At 41.0% G+C, this 10,284-nt stretch overlaps 1 protein-coding gene across 3 annotated transcripts in view; it reads left to right on the top strand.

The window, feature by feature from the left end:
* AFF3 (ALF transcription elongation factor 3) overlaps window positions 1-10,284 on the top strand; it is a 619,922-nt gene that overhangs the window by 156,155 nt on the left and 453,483 nt on the right. The window lies entirely within an intron of this gene.

Below are 10,284 nucleotides of genomic sequence, written 5' to 3'. Positions count from 1 at the left end.
AAACCTGTGTAAAAAAAAAAAAAAAAAAAAAAAAAAAAAAAAGACTAAATGAGGAGGAAAAATGAAATACAATTGGATTTTTGAAGGCTGTTTTCCACACACAGGTCTCAATTTTTCTGCTTTTATTTTGCCTTTCTGATGCCTGTACTTGATAATTTTACTTACTAAAGTCACATTCGTTTTCCAGTGGTTAAAACATTTGTCAGTATAAAAATATATCCTATTCTCCTCTCACCTCCAGCAGCAGTGTAAAGAAATTTATGTTTACAACTGCCTCTATGTAGAGAATTCTCGGCACTCTCTGAATATGCTAGAAAAAGGCCAAAAGGAGAGATTTTTGTACCCTTTTAAAAACATTACGCTTCAAGCCTGTAATCCCAGCACTTTGGGAGGCTGAGATGGGCAGATCACGAGGTCAGGAGATCGAGACCATCCTGGCTAACACGGTGAAACCTCGTCTCTACTAAAATACAAAAAAACTAGCCGGGCGAGGTGGCAGGCGCCTGTAGTCCCAGCTACTCGGGAGGCTGAGGCAGGAGAATGGCGTAAATCCGGGAGGCGGAGCTTGCAGTGAGCTGAGATCCGGCCACTGCACTCCAGCCCCGGCGACAGAGCGAGACTCCACCTCAAAAAAAAAAAAAAAAAAAAAAAACCATTATGCTTCCCATAAGACACTGGAATGATTTCATGGAACGGGTCCTGCTTCCTTAAATGATGAAGAAACAAACTTGTATAAAAAATTTGGTCTGATAATTGTTCATAAAAATATATTGTCACTCTTTCTGCAGAATGTTATTTTTGCATTACATTAAATTTTCTTCAATATTAAACTGTGCTCAGATTTGGCTATAGAAGAATTAGATATTTTCAGCTGGAGCAAAAGTCAGTCCTGTGGACACCAGAAATATGATAAATATAGCAGAGTCCTAAGCACGTTAAAATTCATCTTTTTTTGTTTATAACACACATATTTGAGTTTATGGCAGTACTTCTTATTAAGATATTAAACAATTGTAAGAATTTTTTGGAGGCAATTCTCACTCAAAACGTCTTAAGTTCACGGTAGTAAAGCGTCACAGAAGAAACTTAACAGTTTTCTATAAATTTAATTGCTGCCTTGGAATAATTATGTCTAGAGGACAGAATATGTATTTTATTATCCATCAGTTTCTTTTTAATAGGAGTGCTGTGCTTTGTACAAGTCAATTATTTTTGATAGTTTCTGTAATTAATGTTTAATTATATTTTATTATCCTCATTTAACTACATCACCTTGGTGATAATTGGAGCATTTCTAAACACTATACTTCCCTACAGTGTTTTGTATGTTATACAATTACCTTGTTAACATTTCCACAAAGTTTCAGGATTTGTGTTATGTGTAAGTCACCGTTTATTGCAAAAATATATGAAATATATCTTCTCTGTACTTTTAAATCAGAATAGCCCTAAAATGTGACCCAAGATAGAAAAACCTAAACAATGCCTTCTATGTATAATTATCAGAATGGGAAATTGTTAATTAAGTGGGGTTTTTTGTGTGTGTGCCAGGCATTTTAATGTCCCTGCATTTAGATAATGCTAAATATATACAAAAACACATCACTGTCCCTCTGTTGGTAGTGCTTATTCTTTGAGGTTTCTCATTTGTGTCCAGTAGTGGTAAAGGATCCACATCACTCCATTAACACATGGACAAAAAGACCCTGGAATAAATATACAAGGCAACTTAGGCCATGGCCTTGTCCAGCCATCAAACCTACTAGATACAGGCTCTCTGTGCTTACTCCGCATTTACTGTGTCTCCCAAGTCACTCACTCAGGTGCATGGGTGAGAGCTGAGCCTCTCCCACTTTGGACCGTTGATCAAAGGAACATGCCAGAGAAGTCTGGTGATGCGGAGGTGAAGGCGGTGGAAGCCCAGCTTGCCACTGGGGTTCTTCCCACACCGTCCCTCACCGTCTCCCATGTGTCCAGTCCACTGATTTGGTTCTACAGTTCTTGCCATTCCTCACTTCCCCTCTCATTTTCACATAATTTTCTTACCTATTTTTAGAAACTGTTATTTTTCTCTTCTTCTATGTAAAACAGAGCCCCAGAATGGATATTACAATATAACTTTCTTCGTTCTTTGTTAAGCCACTTCAGTACAGAATGAAAAAATAAATTTTGAGGAACTTGAGAAGTTATGGCTATTACCGATCCACAATCTTCTAAGACTTGTAGTTTGGACATTGAAGGATTTAAAATTAATCACAGAGCGCTTTTATTTAAATGGCACGTCTTCTTCTAGGTATTTGCAAGTTACATTTATGATCTTCTTTTACAAAGAAAGGAAGGGAAATGCACATTTGTGAGTATTGTGGTGAGTCTGTCCTAGATGCTTTCTTAAGTGTGTCTGATATGCCATACTTATTCCAAAGACCTTGTGAATTAAGGTGTATTGTCTCCATTTTTTTCCCCAGTGGAGGAAAGTCTAAAGACATTAGAGATGCGCAGTCTAGAGTCGTAGGGGTGCTGGGAGACACAGGTGGCACTGAATGTCCGTCCCAGTTCCCCATCCCCAAATTGCACAGCTTGTGAATGTGAGGATACCTTTGGAATTCTAAAATCTTAGAACCCTCTTCAGGCCTGAGGCATGTATATGATCTCTGTATTCCCAGGCCTTAGCATGGGGCCTTGTGTTTGCTGAGCACCAGTTGGTGTCTGACGTTCCTGGTAAAGACTAGCACTTGGTGCTTCCTGGACCCCATGCACCGTGGAGCACTTCCGATGTATTATCACTTCATCCTCTCACTCAGCAGAGTAAGTATGGCGCTATAATTACCTCCATTTTACAAGTAAGGAAACTGAAACACAGGATGATTCAACAACTCACCTGCGGTCACATAGTAAGTTTGAGAGGCAGGATTTGCACCCAGGCTGCCTGCCCTCCACACTCACATTCCTGACCAAGAGGGCGCAGGTGCCTTGCATGGATGAGTCAGTCCTTTGAATAAGGAGCAGAAGAACCCTGGTAAAGGAAAACATGACACATGAGACATGTGAGAGGGCTTCTGCAGGGTCACCCTTTTCATCATAACTAGTATCATTCAGATGGATTTTTAATACAATTTTTATATAAGTTATTTATATATTGATGTATTCATTTTTCTAATAAAGCCTGGAAATAACAACACACAGGACTGGCAGTCATGGAAGGAAGAAAAGCAAGACGTGGGAGGTCAGCCAAGGCAGGGTGCTTTCATGATGGGGACAGCGGGACAGAGGGGGCTGCAGGAGGGTTTAGGAGCCTGCAAAGTGGATTAGTCCGTTTTCGCGTTGCTGTAAAGAAATGCCTGAGACTGGGTAATGTATAAAGAAAAGAGGTTTAATTGGCTCACAGTTCCACAGGCTGTACAGGAAGCATAATGGCTTCCGGGGAGGCCTCAAGAAACTTACCATCATGGTGGAAGGCAGAGGGGAAGCTGACATGTCTTACATGGTGAGGGCAGGAGGAAGGGGTTTAGAGGAGGTGCTACACGCTTTTAGATAACCTGATCTTGCGATAACTCACTCACTGTCACAAGAACAGCACCAAAGGGCAAATCCACCCCCATGATCCAGTCACCTCCCACCAGGCCCCACCTCCAACACTGGGAATTATAATTCGACATGAGATTTGGTTGGGGACACAGATCCAAACCATACTAGAAAGCAAAGGCCTTTCTGAAATAAAGGGAGAGAAACCAAACCTGTACCTCTTGGTCTCTAAGCAAGGCAACTTAGCCCCTCTTTTTATGTCCTCCAAGCTGTTATTCTCAGAGGATTCAGTCAGTTCCAGGATTGCAAAGACAATCAAAAGTTATCGTAATGGGAGGCCAAGGCAGGCAGATCACCTGAGGTCAGGAGTTCGAGGCCAGTCTGGCCAACATGGCAAAACCCTGTCTCTACTAAAAATATGAAAATTAGGCAGGTGTGGTGGCACATGCCTGTAATCCCAGCTACTCGGGAGGCTGAGGCAGGAGAATTGCTTGAACCTGGGAGGCAGAGGTTGCAGTGAGCCGAGATCGCGCCGTTGCACTCCAGCCTAGGGGACAAGAGCGAAACTCTGTCTCAAAATAAATAAATAAATAAAATAAAAAGTTACTGTAATGTGACAGTATTTACTAATAAACTGACCATTTGTAAAACTGGTCCCTACTCAAACATCCCTCTTTCCTAACCTGCCATCTCTTGTACCCATCCATTCTACTTGTCCTTCACTAATAGATTGTTGTAAACATCTTTCAAGAAATTGCACGTACGATGCAGTTTGGAAATGTGAAGTGTAAATCTTACAAAAATATGGGATTTCATGAGGTCAGTGAAAGTGATTTTGGAGAGCCACTTGCATCGTAGGCAGAGCCTCTGGCAAACAAGCATTTGGCAGGGTTAGGCCAAGTTAGCAATTGAAGAAAAAATCGAGTGGATGATGGCATAGGAGGAATCTTAGAAAAAAAGCCCTTGCAAAAATCGCAGAAACCTACGTTATTTTTGCAAAAATGATCCTCTTTATGAATACAAAATCAGAAAGGTATTTTCAAGGGAAACCACATAATCTTTGTCAGAAAATTATTTTGAAAATAATCGTGACTTGATTCATTCTTTGCTTAAGGGTGAATGTATAGTTTCAATTAGAACATCAAAAATGTTAAGCTATAAAATAAATTTTCCTTAGTCTTTAGACTAAATAATAAAAGCTTATTTCACTATTGAGTATAGAACTTTGACCATTATTTTCAGTGGATTCATCTTATGCAGCCCCTTGTGGACACCAAATTAAATAAAGGGACATATGTGTATGTGTGTGCGCACAGGCACGTGTTTGGATATAGACATATGTAGTCTCATTATCTTAATTTTTTCAACTTCAGTTTTCTGTCTACAAATTGGATTTTATTTGTCATAGACAGGAAGTACGTTTTCAGCTTCTCAAGAGTTTGTCACAGTAAGGCAAGAAACATAAATAATACACAGTTTAAAATTCACATATTGATATGAGTCTGATTGTAATTATGTATAGTAGGTGTTTATGAAATATTTGCTAAATGGATGCATACATTTTCAATCTATAAATTTGGAGCGGTTAAATCTGTCCTTATTTTGAGGTTGTAAGATAAAATGATTTCATAGATATGACAATTTAGTGAAAAAGAGGAAAAATCCCTCTAAATTTTCATTCAGTCATATTATCTTCATTATTAATAGTAGCAAGGAATTATTGTAATGATTCATTCAAGAAACAAACATGACCCAGGCTCTGGCATACAGAATACAGTGACTTTATATGTCTTTAACCAGAAAATATTCAGATTCAACCCATATATTTTTATTCTTCCTCAACTAGAACCTCTACCATATATTCACCCACATACTTTACTCTTCTTTAACTTATTTCTCCCTTACTTTTTGACAAGTTAAAATTAAATAAAACAAAAACCAGAATCCCAACCTCACAGCCAGAAATACTTGGCTAAGGAATCCCAACCTCACAGCCAGAAATACGTGGCTAAGGAAAAGAGTATAGGAACAATCCATTTAATCTTACTATTATGTTACATTTAATGTTTCTGCACAATTAATTGTGTAATTATTTGTCCAAACTGAGTTGATGCAGTGGCACATGTACGTAAGATTTAGCTAAAGTCACTTTGTTAGTAGTGTGGTGTTGTCTGTCTCTTATAAATCAAATAGCTAATGTCAGAGATTGGATGTTTTAGAATTCTTTTGTTGTGGCTGGGGAAAATAGAAGAGTAGAAGTGATTTCAGTACCTGGATATCATTTCATGGTTATTGTGTGATGATGTGAAAAGACATTTTATTCCATTATTTGATATTTGAAATATTTGTAAGAGTTATGAGTATTTAGAACATTCATACACCAAATGGAATCCACGTATTTCCCTAAAGTTTATCTTTTCTTCTGCCTTTAGAGCAAGAGTCCCCAACCCCTGGGCCATGGACCGCTACTGGTCAGTGGCCTGTTAGTAACTGGGCCACACAGCAGGAGGTGAGTAGCTGGCAAGTGGGCAAAGCTTCATCTGTGTGAAGCTCCCCATTGCTGGCATTACTGCCTGAGCTCACATTAGCAGCAGTAATAGATTCTCATAGGAGCATGAACCCTATTGTGAACTGCACATGCGCGGGATCTAGATTTCTCCTTATGAGAATCTAATGCCTGATGATCTGTCACTGTCTCCCATCACCCCCAGATGGGGCCATCTAGTTGCAGGAAGACAAGCTCTGGGCTCCCACTGATTCTACATTGTGGTGAGTTGTATCATTATTTCATTATATATTACAATGTTATAATAATAGAAATAAGGTACACAATAAATGTAATGCACTTGAATCATCCCCAAACCATCCTCCCCATTGCTCCCCAGTTTGTGGAAAAATTGTCTTCCACAAAATTGGTCCGTAGTGCCTAAAAGATTGGGGACTGCTACATTAGGTGAACTAAAAAGAAACAAATATTTTACTTAAGGAGATAGAAATAGTTAAAACAGTTTAGATACATGAATGCTAGAAGCAATAACATATCCTAAATGGATGTGTTAAGTACTTTTATATGCCAGTATTTCACTTAATTCTTGACAGCCCCATTGGGTTGGTCATATTATTTTTCCATTTTACATATGAGGAATCTGAAGCCTAAGTTACTTGCTTAAGGTCATCCTTGAAAGTGGCAGAGCTAGGATTTAAATCTCGAGGTGTTCTGACCCCCAAATCCATGGATTTATCTTGTGCCCTGGCATAACCTCCTAACTGAAATCAACACTATGCCAAATATTATTATCAACTTAAACAGAGGCCCTCTGTTTTGTATTTATGTTTATTTTTCCCAGATAAAATTTACTTTGGAGGAGGTAAATTGAGGCTACTTTGGAGGTTTTCATGCATTTCTTTCCCAGTATTCATATTGCTCTAATTGGGAGGATTGGATCTCGTTGTGAGCTCATGATACCGAAGACAGTTGGGGGGTTTTGGTCTGATTTTTTTGTTTTATTTGTGTGTTTTTTGAGACTGGTTTTAATTCTACATGGCCTGCTGGTTTGGGATGAGAGGAGGATGCACACACTGCTTGTCCTGCTCTGGCCTTGTGGGCTTTGTCTGGAGAAGTTTTGTTCTTTTTGAGAATTAGGCAAGGAAGTCGATTTGGGGATAGCAGAGAATCTGCAGAAAGCTGATTTAAGTTAGAGCACCTTACATGGAGGCGCTTGCGGCCCTCTTTTTTCATTCATCATCCTTCCTCCTTTGAGTTTCTCTGTTCCAAATGAAACACAATAGAATAAAACATCAAAGAAAATTATCCATGCTATTTGCATATAAAGCCAACCAGGGCCTTCAGACTGTGCTGCAGATATTAAAACGTGTAATGGGGCACGGAGATGGAACCCGAGGCGCTATGAGCAGTTGTTGCGGGATGTGTTAGGGTAGGAGTCTTCAAAACTCAGAGCTTCATAAAGGGGTGAGCTTTTCAGGAACTGAGCACTGCAGATGGGGAGCAGTCAGGCAACCCTCAGGAAAAAGGTGGACACAGGCAGTCACGACAGGCAGTGAACCTCACCCACAGACCAGAGAGCTCCGAGTCCCACCCTAGACGGTGACCTGTACAGCAGCCTCTCAGCGTAGACCCACGTGGGAGAGGGGAGTCAGCCAACCTGAAGGAGGCTCCCCTGAGTTAAGGAGACTGGAGAAGCAACTTGGTTCTATTTGCAATTGTCACAACCTTCCTAGCTTAAAAGCATTCAGTAACTCACTCTGGACTGCCAAATCTAGATGCCTGATCTTGGCTGCAGGATGCTCTGTGCTGAGTCCATGTTCTTTCTTCTGATTCATCCCTTCAACCCCAGCTCTTTATTCCAGCACTGAGAAAAACAAATGTGTCAGTGTTGCCCGTGGCCCCGTACCATGCTTTCCATCTCTCTCGAGCTGGTGTCCAGCCCTCTTATCCGCACACACCAGAATCCTGTGCATTCCCCAAGCCAGTCCTGAATCCCTCCCTCTGATCTCCCCAGTCAGATGCTACCATGGCACGACCTTGGGTCGCTGCAACCTCTGCCTCCCGGGTTCAAGTGGTTCTCCTGCCTGAGCCTCTGGGGTAGCTGGGATTACAGGTGCCTGCGACCACACTCAGATAATTTTCTTGTATTTTTAGTAGACACGGGGTTTTATCATGTTGGCCAGACTGGTCTCAAACTCCTGACCTCAAGTGATCTGCCCACCACGGCCTCCCAAAGTGCTAGGATTACAGGCGTGAGCCACTGCGCCCGGCTGGATGTTCATTTTCTGACTTTATATCCCGTGTATTTGTTTAAAGGTGTTATGTACCTTTATATTCAGTTACAGCACTTAATACAGAACTTTGGACATAATAGGTATTAAATAAATATTTACCTAATGAATGACTGAATCAAATAATATATCTCCTTGCAGGAGATGACCAACATGTTGCCAAGTAAAAGCCCATACATGACACATTTTAATAAAGATCATTTTGTCTAGAATGGGGGTCAAGGCCCTTTGAGTGACACACAAGTGAAAGACAGTCACTGCCTTAATGGTTTGTAATTAGTATGTTAGTTATTTGTATATAATTGCGGATGCAGAGACGTCTGAGATGCTCCAGTCTCCTAAGTAGGTTAAGTATGACTTATCCTGCACAACAACTCTTGGTACTGTTGTTTCTTCCAACAGACCATTTTATATGTGTAGTGAAAAACTTAAACTTTGGCCTAATAACCTATTTATTATTGATTTCAAATTAGGGTGCCCCAGGTGTCTATATTTGTCTATATTTCAAATATAGACAGTTACTATATTTTGGTAACTGTCAGTCTGCTAGGGAAGCTCCATGTCTGAGTTTGGGGGTATGGGGAAATTCTACAGACCGTGGGGCGTCCTGAGCCCTCCGGCAGAAGTCAGAGCCTCTTTGTGTTCCGTCCCCATCTTTTTTTTTTTTTTTTTTCTTTTTTAGACAGAATCCCACTCTGTCAACCAGGCTGGAATGCAGTGGTGTGATCTTGGCTCACTGCAACCTCCACCTCCCAGGTTCAAGCAATTCTCCTGCCTCGGTCTCCCAAGTAGCTGGGATTACAGGCACCTACCCATGCCCCATTTTTGTATTTTTAGTAGAGATGGGGTTTCGCCATGTTGGCCAGGCTGGTCTCGATCTCCTGACCTCGTGATCCGCCCGCCTCAGCCTCCCAAAGTGCTGGGATTACAGGCATAAGCCACCACGCCCTGTCCCATCCCCATCTTTTTATCACTCTGTTGCTGCCTATGTGGTCTCTCTATAATCTGCCTCTTTGGGGGTAGGTGCTATGTCTGGTAGAACCCAGGGGAGGACTGCGTGAAAGATGCATGTTTCTGGAATTTCATTTCCTATGAAATGTTTAGAAAATCATTGAAGTAGTTCACCAAGGAATTTCTATGTGTCAAGATTTAGTTAACTGGCTTTGCACGTACGTAGTCATTGATACTAATCATTCAACAATTATAGTTAGAGCATCATCCAGACTTCTGCTGGGTGTGCTGGATCTTTCTGTCACATCCTTCACAGGTTTTCTGATAAGTGTCGAGTGACTGGGAGGGTTTTTGTTGACAGCCTTTGTTTTTAAACCCCAAGCATCTTCCATAAGCATGGCTTACTTTCAGGGAGTATGGCTCCTATATCAATTATCCATCTCAGAGTTTAGAGCTGAGCCATCTATAACAGTACTGGTAGACGAGGTTATAAAGTCCACAAGAAGCTGTTTGAAGGAAGAGTTGTTTACATAACCTGAATTACATACAATTTCTCCAGTGAGGGTGAGGCCAATGGAGAGTTTCTCATTTTTCCCTGCTAGATAGCAGGAGGTAAAAATTGAGCAAGTAGAAAGCAGGAACTGTTGCTAACAGCTTTCCTGTTCATTGTCTTCAGTGAAAAGAAGAAAAGGGGCCAAACCTGATGACTCCCAGGGTAGGAGGCACTGGGATGCCTGGGTGGGCATCTGCCCTCATAGGTGAGAAAGTGTGATGGGGACTGGGAGACCCAGGGAGGCTCTTTGACCTCCGCTCTTCACCCCATCAGCAGAAATAGGAGGTTCCCATTTGCATGAGTCTTCAAGGAAAGTGTCAAAACTTATTTCAGAGTCCCATTAGGCTACTGGCTTTACCTGGTCAAAGATCTGTTTTGCTGCTAGTTTTGCTAATTCTGTATGTAAAGAAGACTTAAGCATCTGTTTGCTAAAGTGATCTTCCCACAACCAGCCAAAGGCT

The sequence above is a fragment of the Rhinopithecus bieti genome, unplaced genomic scaffold, assembly GCF_001698545.2.
Source record: "Rhinopithecus bieti isolate Rb0 unplaced genomic scaffold, ASM169854v2 scaffold_28016, whole genome shotgun sequence".
NCBI classification, from domain to species: domain Eukaryota; kingdom Metazoa; phylum Chordata; class Mammalia; order Primates; family Cercopithecidae; genus Rhinopithecus; species Rhinopithecus bieti.
The sequence above is the reverse complement of the archived record's forward strand: the minus strand, read 5'-3'. Positions and strand labels throughout refer to the sequence as shown.